Raw genomic sequence first — 12,464 nt, 5'->3', positions numbered from 1 at the left:
GTTATCATGTTTCAAGCAAAAACTTGTCCTCTTCTCTGCCCTGATTCTGCACCAGGACAGAATGTGCACGTCATGGCTTTGAACTGTCACTGCTTGTAAACACTCAGTGACAGTTCAGTGCTGACAGCTGTCTATGACAGCTGACAGGCACTGCAAGGGGTGCAGGGACACTTGCAGTCGGTCCCTGCACCCCAAGCGCTGTGATTGGTCAGTCAATCTGGTCAGTCAATCTGACCGACCAAACGCAGCATCAATCGGGCAGGAGAGGCTGAATTTTCAGCATCTTCTGCCCGATCAGTGCAGGAGCTCAGCGCTGCAGTGGCTGAGCGTCCTGCACTGACAGTCAGGAGCGGTGCCCCCGCCGCCCCTGGGTGTTATAGCCCTCACTGCTGTGATCGAGCGCTTTTGCAGCATTCAGGGGGGGAGACAGAGGGTAGGGGGCTCCCTCTGCCTCAGATCGGCGTCCCCTGTATGTAATTGCGGGGCCCGACCTGTGCCATGATGACCCGGATGTGTCATGACAACCTCCGGGTCATTCAGATACGGTGGCAACAGCTTTCAGCATAGGTATAATACATTGCAATGCTAGAGCATTGCAATGTATTGTACATAAAGTGAAAGTCCCTTGAAGGGACAAGGTAAAAAAAAAACATTTTTTAAAAAATATGTTAAAAAAATATTAAAAAATAATTTAAAAAAATCCCATAAAAATACACATTTTTATGTAAAAAATAAAATAAAATAAACAAGAAAATACACTGGTTTCGTATCGCCGCATCCGTAAAAATCCCATCTATAAACGCGTCACCCTAGTTAACCTCTTCAGTGCAGTGAACACCGTAAAAAAACACACAAAAAAGTAGCAAATTATACTTTTTCCAAGCGGTATCATCATACTGCTTGGAAAAAATGCAATAACACGCAATCAAAAAGACGGATATAAATAAACATGGTACGTCATCTTGTCCCGCAAAAAACTAGCCACTATACAGCTCCATCAGCGGAAGAGTAAAAAAATTATAGCTCGCAAAAAAAAGTGAAGCAAATATAATTATTTTTTCTATAAAAGTTTTTATTCTGTAAAAAACACCAAAACAAAAAAAATATAAATGAGGTATCACTGTAATCGTAGTGACCCGAAGAAAAGCTGCCATACTAATTTTACCACACGCAGAACGATGAAAAAAAAAAACAATTCCTGAATTGCTAGTTTTCGTTCAATCTGCCTCCACAAAAATCGTAATCGAAAGCGATCAAAAACGTTATGTGCCCGAGCATGGTACCAATAAAAACGTCAGCTCGTCCCGCAAAAAACAAGCCTGCACATGACTCTGTCGGCCGGAATATGGAAAAATTATAGCTCTCAAAATACGGCGATGCAAAAATATCTTACAAAAAATTATTCCAAAAAAAGCGTCTTTTAGTGTGCGACAGAAGCTAAGCATGAAAAATGGTATAAATCTGGTATCGCTGCAATCGTACTGACCCAAGGAATAAAGTCGCTATATCAATAATACCGCATGAGGAACGGCGTTAAAAAAAATTCTTCACCTTTTGTGGATATGTGCATTCTCCCTCCCAAGGATCGCAGTAAGGCAATCACAGTGGTTTACCCCCACATATGGGGTATCAGCGTACTCAGGACAAATTGCACAACAACTTTTGGAGTCTAATTTCTCCTGTTACCCTTGTAAAAATAAAAATTTGGGGGCAAAAAGATCATTTTTGTGGAAAAAAATATGATTTTTTTTATTTTCACGGCTCTACGTTATAAACTTCTGTGAAGCACTTGAGGGTTCAAAGTGCTCACCACACATCTAGATAAGCTCCTTGGCGGGGTCTAGTGGGGGTCACTTGTGTGTCACTTCTGGGGGGTTTCCACTGTTTGGGCACATCGGGGGCTCTTCAAACGTGACATGGCGTCTGATCTCAATTCCAGCCAATTTTGAGTTGAAAAAGTCAAACGGCACTCCTTCCCTTCTGAGCTCTGCCATGCACCCACACAGTGGTTTACCCCATATATGGGGTATCTGCGTACTCAGGACAAATTGCACAACAACTTTTCGGGTCCTTTTACCCATTTTAAAATAAAAATTGGGGATGAGAAGATCATTTTTGTGGAAAAAATATGATTTTTTAATTTTAAGGCTCTATGTTATAAACTTCTGTGAAGCCCTTGAGGGTTCAGAGTTCTCACCATCCTTCTAGATAAGTTCCTTAAGGGGTGTCTAGTTTCCGAAATGGGGTCACTTGTGGGGGGTTTCCACTGTTAAGTACATCAGGGGCTCTCCAAATGTGACATGGCATCCGATCTCAATTCCAGCCAAAAAAGTAAAATGGCGCTGCTTCCCTTCCAAGCTCTGCCTTGCACCCAAATAGTGGTTTACCCCCATATATGGGGTATCAGCGTACTCAGGACAAATTGCACAACAACTTTTGGGGTTGTGTTACCCTTGGGAAGATAAAAATTGGTGGTGAATAAATCATTTTTGTGGAAGAAATATGATTTTTTAATTTTACGTCTCTACGTTATAACCTTCTGTGAAGTCCTTGGGGGTTCAAAGTACTCACTACACATTTAGAAAAGTTCCTTGGGGGGGTCTAGTTTCCAAAATGGGGTCACTTATGTGGGGTTTCCACTGTTTAGGTACATCAGGGGCTCTCCAAACGCGACATGGCGTCCGCTCTCGATTCCAGCCAATTTGACATGCAAAATCTCAAATAATGCTCCTTCCCTTCTGAGCACTGCCTTGCGCCTAAAGATTGGTCTTCCTCCACACATGGGGTATCAGTGTACTCAGGAGAAATTGCACAACAAATATTGTGGCTCATTTTCTCCTAAAACCCTTAACAAAATTAAAAAAAATTGTGTCCAAAGATAAATTTGGGGGAAAAAAAGTTAAATGCTATTTTTTTTCCTTCCACACTGCTTTAATTCTTGTGAAGTACCTAAAGGGTTAATAAACTTCTTGAATGTGGTTTTGAACACCTTGAGGGGTGCAGTTTTTAGAACAATGTCACTTAGGGGTATTTTCTGCCACATAGACCCCTCAAAGTGACTTCAAATGTGAGGTGGTCCCTAAAAAAATGGTTTTGTACAATCTGTTGTAAAAATGAGAAATCGCTGGTCAACTTTTAACCCTTAGGCTGTGTTCATACGTAGCTTTTTTTGCATTTTTGCGGCTTTTTTTTACGCTCAGAATTGACGCGAAAATGCAAAAAAACCCACATCCCATGCAATCCTATGGGATTCCGCAATGCTGTGCTAATGCTGATGAATTTTCCGCTCCGAAATCGCATAGAGGAAAAATCTGCAGCATGCTCATTCTTTTTGCAGAATCACGGGGATTCCGCACCCATAGGATTGCATTGAAACGCTCATTTTTTGTGGGCTATGCCCACCATGCGTGAAGTGAGCGCTTCATGTGCGGATGGTACTCAGGGTCTGGATGAGGAGAGACTCTCCTCCAGGCACTGGGTACCATAATCCTGTAAAAAATAGAATAAAAATAAAAAATATTGTTATTCTCACCTTCCGAAGGCTACCGGAGTCCTTCCCGCCTCTCACCACGCCACGCTCCCGACAACTTCCGGTCCCAGTAATGCTTTGCGCGAATGACCGTGATGACGTCGCGCTCTCGCAAGAAAGCGATCAAAAACGTTATGTGCCCGTGCATGGTACCAATAAAAACGTCAGCTCGTCCCGCGAAAAACAAGCCTGCACATGACTCTGTCGGCCGGAATATGGAAAAATTATAGCTCTCAAAATATGGCGATGCAAAAATATCTTACAAAAAATTATTAAAAAAAAAGCGTCTTTTAGTGTGTGACAGAAGCTAAACATGAAAAAATGAAAAAAAGATTTTTTGGCACAGCCAGCTCACCGCTTTGAAGAAAACCAGGAATAAGTCCAGCCTGTGGTAGCAGTTCGCACGGAAAAGCGGAAAAGGATTGGGATAAATCCTTGCATGTAAAAGAAATAGAGTTGGTTTTCCAGCGATCAGTCCAATGGTAGAGTAAAATATAACTTTTATTTTTCCATTAAAAAGATTCCAGGTTTCTTCAGTGACAATTTTACAAATGGTCAATTCCTTTTGGACGGCATGTTTCGACACTACATGTGTCTTCCTCCAGGTCCCTGAAAAAAAGGTATAAATCTGGTATCGCTGCAATCGTACTGACCCAAGGAATAAAGTAGCCATATCACTAATAGCGTGACGTCATCGCAGGTCCTTCACGCACAGCATTACTGGGACCGGGAGCGCCGCAGTGCAGATCTGGGGCCGTTGGAAAGTGAGGATAACATTATTTTTTATTTTTTTTATTATTTTTAACATCCTATCTTTTACTATTGATGCTGAATAGGCAGCATCAATAGTAAAAAGTTGGTCACACTTGTTAAGCACTATGCTTGAGTAGTGTGACCAACCTGTCAATCAGTTTTCCAAGCGATGCTTCAGATCGCTTGGAAAACGCTAGCATTCTGCAATTTGATTACACTTGCAAAATGCTAGTTTTTCGCGGGAATTCCGCATGCGAATTTCCCGCGGCAAGGAGTTGCGGAATTGCCACGGAAACTTCAGAGGCAATTCCACACGTGTGCACATAGCCTTATAACTTCGTAGCAAAAAAAAAATTTTGGTTCCAAAATTGTGCTGATGTAAAGTAGACATGTGGGAAATGTTATTTATTAACTGTTTTTGTGACATATCTCTCTGATTTAAGGGCATAAAAATTCAAGTTTGAAAATTGCAAAACTTTAAAAATTTTCGCCGTATTTCTGTTTTTTTTCATAAATAAACACAAGTCATGTCGAAGACACTTTACCACTACCATGAAGTACAACATGTCATGAAAAAACATCTCAGAATCAACAGGATCCCTTGAAGCATTCCAGAGATATAAGCACATAAAGTGACAGTGGTCTGATTTCAAAATTAAGGTCTGGTCTTTAACCTACAAAATGGCTTGGTCATTAAGGGGTTAATGAAACCCACTTGAAAAAAAATATTTTGAACCCTAAATACAAGCATTTCAGTAGAAATAAAATTTCCCTAAAGGTGAACAACCACCTGTATCTTAACCCTAAAGTCTAATTCTAATTATAAATGGTGAAAATTACATAGTGCCTTTAAAAGCAAGGAACTGAAATATTCTTATTGAATTTCTCTATAAATGCTATTGTTTACAGCTTGGTGCTTAGGAAACCGACCACCGCTGCGTCTTTCAAGCTCTTTTATATAGAACGTGTAAGCAATGGTGGGAAAATGCCTGATCTCAGGTTCTGCTTCAATGAAACTGGGCTCCTTTGATGGAGAAAAGGCAAAACGGACCCTGTGATTGTATCATCCAAGGGCACAAAGATAATCCAAACTGTAAATGAAACGAGACATGAAATAAGGAGCGGTGCTGTCGTCAACTGCAATGGGGAGAGGGAACCTCAAAGGATGTCATTTCCTATCCTGTAATCCTCAACCAGCTATCCACACAGCTTCCATGAACCTTTCTCCAATACACACGTAATGCAGCATGAAGGAGCTCGGAGAAGATGGCAGTGAATGTGTGTAAGTGTCTGATGGGGTCACACAGCTCATAAAAGGACAACTGCCCAGCCTCATAATCCAGACATATCCTGACTCTATCACTGGAGATTTTGAGAGGTAACGGGATCTCTTTACCATCATGTATCACTGAGTAATGATTATATCTCTCCAAACTCCAGGGCTTGTTATTATTTCCTATCTGTGACTGACGCCCCCTCCTGTCTATACTGGGATAACACATCCCCACCCTCCACCTCCCTGATCTACTGCCCTCCACATCCCAGTAATGTGTCCTGAGGTAAATCCCCTCCTGCTCATCACCTGATAACCCTGTAATCTCTCTAATGTTTCTGGAAGATTCTGCTTCTCTCCTGTCCAGGTCGCAGTTTTCAGGTCGTCTGATATACAGAGATTATTACCAGCTGTGGTTATGGGTCACCCTCCCAGGGCTGTGGGGGTACTCGGTACCGAGCCGGTGTCAGGGGGATGTGTCACAGCAGCGGTGACCCGGTCCGTGGCCCTGGGCACCCAAGCAATGGGAAGATGTAGTTAATGGTAGAATAGTTTGTGACGCCACCCGTGGTGTTTGGCAAATATGGTGTTAGGCCAACGCCGCATACAGATCCGCTGGGACTGATGGTATGTGCAGCTTAGATGGTAAAGCTCCCCACAAGTGGAGCTGTAGTCCCAGGGCAGTGTAGATGTAGCTGGCACGGGGATGTAGCAGTGCCGAAAGCGTAGGGAACAGACAAGACACAGCGGTTGTAGTTTCTGTACCTTTACTGAGTATATGCAGTCCAGAGTCCTGATTACAGGTGGTATTGGAGCAGGTTAGCCTGGAAGCAGATCGGGATTCTCTCTCAGCAGAAGGGCTGTGCAGTCTCCTTCCTAGCGCTTTGTAGTGTGAAGCACTCCAGTACTTAATTACTCTGAAATGCCTCTCTTCGGATGTTCCTAGAACTTTACTTGTATGACAGACAGCTGCAGCCTCTCTCGGGGACTCCTCTCCTGAGTCCTGGCTCTCTATTCAATTGCTGTTGTGTCCCAAGTCTTTGGTGAGAGCAGGGCATTTACAGCCTCCTACTCCTCTGGTATCTGTGGCAGGACCGTTAGTATCCGTACCACCGTGGAGACCAGGCTCCAGTCTTTGCGCTCTAGCGGTGAGGGAGCTCTCCTCCCGGAGCTCAACCTCCACCCCACTCCACACGTCTGCACACGTGGACCTCCTCACACTATCTCTCTCCTCCTTTCTCCTGACCCTCAGAGAGTACTCCGCTCCTCAATCCTGGTTCAGAGTTCCCCCTGGTGGCCCGGAGTGGAACTGTGTTGCATGCATTAGGTTAACTGCTGGAGAGACCCATCACTGCTTCCAAGCCTGGCGTTACCCTCCCCTGGAGGAAGGCAAAGCCAGTGTGGCGACCATACTCCTGGGGGCGCCACATTCCAGCACTCCTGGGCTGAGCAAAAACATGACAAAACAACATATAAACATTTAAACAGCAATAATTGTACAAGATTTGAGAAAGAGAAAAATCTACAAAAACCAATTGCTGCAAAAATGGTTCTATGATGACAAGTCCAACATCAATGTCCAAGGTCCATTCCTGGGCAAATGGTAAAAGTTTTTGACCCCACACAAGTCCTGTGGTTCAGTGTCCATAAAACAAATCCCAAAGGAAACTCTTACAGGTTACCTGTAGGAACAAAACTTAGAAAACAGTTACATATTTACATTCAATTTTAATATTCACATTTACTTTAGATACGGAACCTAACTGGTAGTACACCTTGTGTGGTGCGGGTAGATCTGCGTAAGACTGGTGCAGTGGGTATTGTACTGGATACACTACTGGGGGTTCTATATAACACAGGGATACTAGATTGTCTAGTAACTCTTGGACTCACCATGGGCATGACAGGTTCACCACTGGCAGGGCGAGGGTTCTCTGGCTCCACTGCTGGTGTGGCATCTGCTATCCGCTTTTCCTGATTCTCTTGAGTTACATCTTCCTGTGCTCCCAATTGGGGAAACAGTAACACTGTTACCACTATAGCATCGTTCACTCTAGTCCAATTCGCAGGGAATTCTCCCAGCACGGTACTGACTGTCTTTTCTTCCTCTGTAGGTGGGATGTTATCCGATCCTCCCGCTTTTTCTTTCAACTGGTCAAGGCATAACTTCAAGTGATCCCTGAATACCGCTGCTGAGGTCTCTCCTCCATCTTTGCTAACAAGGCATACTTTGGCATTATCAAAGTTCGAGGGCAGAATTGTATAGGGCTCCTCTTCCCTTTGATCTTCCAGCTTATGCAGTCTTCTTTTTCTCTTGAGAACTTGTTCTCCTGGTGAAAAAGGAACAGCAGGTGCATTTTTGTTATAAAGTCTCTCCTGCTTCTGCCTTGCCTGAGCCAGACTCTTCTCCACACACTCCTGTACCCTACTGTACTGCTGCTGCCTCTCCTTGTCCCAGTCAGCATCTGGTGACGTTACTTCAGGAGTCAGGATTCCCATGTCCAAGTCAATAGGCAGCTTACCAGGCCTTGCTCTCATCAGGTACGCTGGAGTACAGTTGGTAGAGTTCACTGGGATATGGTTGTAGAGGTCCACCAGATCGAGCAACTTTTCTGGCCACGGATTTCTCTCCTCCAAGGGCAATGTCTTCAGTAAATCAATCACTACCTGGTTCATCTTCTCGCACATGCCGTTGGTCTGTGGGTGATAAGGTGTTGTCCGGATCTTCTTACACCCATATAAGTTGCAAAATTCATGGAACACTTCTGCCTCGAAAGTTGGACCTTGGTCTGTCAGCACCCTCTCAGGATAACCATGTGGTCTACAGAAGTGCTGTTGGAATGCTCTGGCCGCTGTCCTGGCCGTTAGATCTTTGACGGGCACAACCACCAGGAATCTTGAATAGTGGTCCACAAAGGTAAGGGCATAGAGGTAGCCTGACCGGCTTGGAACCAGCTTCACATGGTCCAGGGCTACCAACTCCAGGGGCTGTTTGGTGATGATTGGCTGTAAGGGAGCTCTCTGGCTGTCTTGATCCTTTCTGCGCAGGTTACACTGTCCACACTCCCAGCACCACCTCTCAATGGCCTTCCGCATGCCAGTCCAGTAGAACCTCTCTCGGAGCAATGTTTCCAACTTCTTCCATCCAAAGTGTCCAGCTCCATTGTGGTATGCTCCTAGAACCATTGATGCATCTCTCTTTGGGACCACCACCTGCCAGACCAGCTCATGTGTGCGGGCATTGATACTCCTCCGACACAGCTTCCCTTCATAAATGAACAGCCGACCTCTTTCCTTCCACAACTGATGAGTTTCTTCAGGAGCATTCAACTCCGGGCGCAAGTCACCTTGTGTCAGCAGCTCTTTCACCAGGCGGACTGCAGGGTCATTATTTTGTGCTTCTGCTCAATCATGATGGGGCAACGGATTCAGAGTGACTTCCTTCAAGCCAGGCCGCCTGTTTCTCACTCATTGAGCACGTTGGGCCGCCAGTGGCCGGTGGAAGGGAGGCAATTCTACCTCTTCCAGAGCCTCAGGGTCTTCTCCTGCATCTGGCAGATTAGGCATCCTGGATAGCGCATCAGCATTGGCATTCTTGTGCCCTGCCCGGTACTTGATAGTAAACTCATAATTGGATAACGGAGCCATCCATCACTGCTCCAGTGCTCCTAGCTTGGCAGTGTCCAAATAGGTCAATGGGTTGTTTTCCGTAAAGATTGTAAATTTGGCCAAAGCTAGGTAATCCTTGAACCTTTCGGTGACAGCCCAGACTATGGCAAGGAACTCCAGCTTGAAAGAACTGTAATTATCAGGGTTCCTCTCAGTGGGACGCAGCTTCCTGCTGGCATAGGAGATCACTCTCTCTTTTCCATTCTGTACCTGCGACAGTACTGCTCCTAATCCCATGTTGCTGGCATCCGTGTACAGCACAAAGGGTTTGTCATAATCTGGGTAGGCCAGAACTTCGTCACCTGTGAGAGCCATCTTCAATCTGGTGAAAGACCTCTCCAACTCTTCAGTCCATTCAAATGTGGAATTCTTCTGCTTGCCTTTCTTGGACTGCCCCACCAGAAGGTTTTGCATCGGGGTGGCTATTTCAGTAAAGCCTTTGATGAATCTCCGGGAGTAGCCTACCAGTAAAAGGAATTGGCGTACCTCATGGAGGTTGCTGGGCTTCGACCAGTCCCGGATGACCATGACCTTGTCAGGATCTGGTGCCACACCTTCTGCACTGACCACATGACCGAGGTACTGTACCTTAGGCTTCAGGAAGTGGCATTTTGAAGGCTTCACTTTCAGGCCAAAATTAGACAAAGCTTCAAACACTTCGGCCAGGTGTTCCAGATGCTCTTCATAGGTCTTGGAGAAAATGATGACATCATCCAAGTACAACAGGACTGTTTCAAAGTTCATGTGTCCCAGGCAACACTCCATCAGCCGCTGAAATGTTCCTGGAGCAGTGCAGAGTCCAAATGGCATATAATTGACCTCACAGAGACCCATTGGAGTGGTAAATGTGGTTTTCTCCTTGTCTGCCTCTGCCACGGGAACCTGCCAATACCCACTGGTGAGATCCAAGGTGGAAAAGTAGTTAGCAGTTTTAAGTGCAGCTAATGACTCTTCAATTCTAGGCAATGGTTAGGCATCTTTATGTGTGATACTGTTAATCTTCCTGCAATCAACACACATTCTCATAGTACCATCCTTTTTCCTTACAAACACTATTGGAGCTGCCTATGGGCTACAACTGTCCCTAATGACCCCAGCTTCCTTCATCTCTGTCAACATACTCTTAGCACATTAGTACTGTGTTGGGGGTATAGGTCTGTACCTCCCCTTTATGGGTGGATGGTCTCCAGTGGGGTATGATGTTGCACCCCTTTTGCCTGCCCAAAATCTAGTGGGTGTTTGCTGAATACCTGCTCATACTCTTGTGTCACTCTGTAAACCCTATTTCTCTGGTATGAAGGTGTAGAATCAGTTCCCACCTGCAGTTGCTGGCACCACTCTTCTAGCTGCTTCACAGGGCCATTGTCCTCCACCGGATCGGATGAGACCAAAGGCTCTGCTGCCTGCAATGAGTTGTTATTAACAGTGAGCAGTTTAGCAACTGTGGCGTACCGAGGTATTGTGGCTTCCTCCTCCCCACAATTCAGAAGACGTACAGATACTCTCCCCTTTCGTACATCAACCACCCCTCTGGCTGTCAGGACAGTGGGCCTGCTATCTGAATATACTGGCTCTACCAATGCCTGGTAATCCTGCCCTCTGAGCCCTATGGCTGACCGACACCAAACCAACATTTCACATCTGGGGGGTATTACAATGGGAAAAGCATCACTCACTCTGATGCTGCCAATCTCTCCGCCAGAGAGTTCTACCTGTTGCCTTTGCATCAGGGCTCGGATCTCCTTCTGCAGGACTCGTTGTTCACCGGAACCAGCAGTCTCAGCCACCTGTTGTAACAAGACAATAACCTCGGACAGACAGTTTTCAATTACATTTGTACCAAGAGTCATCATGGCATTACATTCACGTTGGTCAATATCAACAACTATCAGACCTTGTGATTTTAGCTCCACCCACCTCACTTTAACAGAAATTTCCTTGCACTTGCATCCAATCTGCGGCAAGGTATGACCATTACTAGCAACTACAGTTAGTTCATCAGTGGGGCCACGAGTGAGTTCAGAATCAGCCCAGTACCTCTTGTACAAAATATACATCAAAGTGGTCACCTGGGAGCCAGTGTCCAGCAAAGCGTTCATGGGGATGCCGTCAATCACCACAGGAAGGATCGGTCTCCCTCCCACATACTTGGCTCTCCAGTTCCTTGGGCCTGGTGATCCTACTCCTGGGGGTTGGCCCTCTGCCCAAGTGGTTGCTCATTTAAAGGACAGTACCTTGCAAGATGACCTGCCTTGTAACAGCGGCGACAGATGGGACGTCCGTCCTGTTCGTAGCGATCGTTGCTCCTTCCTCGAAGTGGCGGGGTTCTCCTCCTCTGGAGCCACGGGACATCCTCTGGACTGGAAGCAAGCTGGACCTTTTCTTTGGAGGAATCCTGCAGGGACTGCACAGTTCTGGTGAGTGCAGCCATTCCTTTGGTCAGCTCCTGGACCTGAAGATGCAGCTCCTCTGTTGGATCTTTATCCAGGGTCTGAGCATCAGCCTCCACAGGGATGGAAGGAAAGGATGTAGCTTCCTGATGGTAGGTGATCGCTGGGCGCCTAGGGGGCGCTGGACGGCTGTCAGAGGATTCCTGCAGTACCCGGATAGCCCTGTCCTTAAACTCAGCAAATTTCAAATCAGGGTTTTGCAGGGTAATGATGCGTAACTGTCCTCTGTGGGTACTGGACAGGAGTCCTTCGATGAACTGCTCCGTTAACAATTTGTCTTCTTCTTTCACACTATCAGCGCCTCCTGCAGGTTGAGGGAATAGTCCCTGATACTGTCCTGTGCCCTCTGTTTACAGCCAAAGAACCGCATCTTAATTTCAGCTGCAGTGCGGGTGTCAAAAGTGCTTCTCAGCTTGGCCAGGATCTTTGCAACAGTGTCTTTATCAGTGTCCTGCCAGGCTTTCACTTCTCTCTGCGCTGTACCCGTTAGCTGTCCAATCAGGATATTCACTTTCTGGTCTTCAGACAGAGGGTAAACTTTAAACAAGCTGCACAGTCTTTCCTTAAATTCACTCAGGGTATGTGACTCACCCGAGTACTGCGGTAGCCAGGCCACTCCCGGTATGTAGGGCATAGACAGCGGCATTATGGCGACCGCTGCGGGGTTAACGGGAGCGCCCCCCGTTCCATCGACGTTATCATATGACATCTTCTTTTCCCCCTAGTTATCGTTAGCTAGGCCGGGGGATTGGGGTGAGCTCTCCGGCGGCCGCTTCACAGGCCCGACGCT

This window comes from Dendrobates tinctorius, unplaced genomic scaffold (genome assembly GCF_039654945.1).
Source record: "Dendrobates tinctorius isolate UK_male_01 unplaced genomic scaffold, ASM3965494v1 ptg000031l, whole genome shotgun sequence".
NCBI lineage: Eukaryota > Metazoa > Chordata > Amphibia > Anura > Dendrobatidae > Dendrobates > Dendrobates tinctorius.
The sequence above is the reverse complement of the archived record's forward strand: the minus strand, read 5'-3'. Positions refer to the sequence as shown.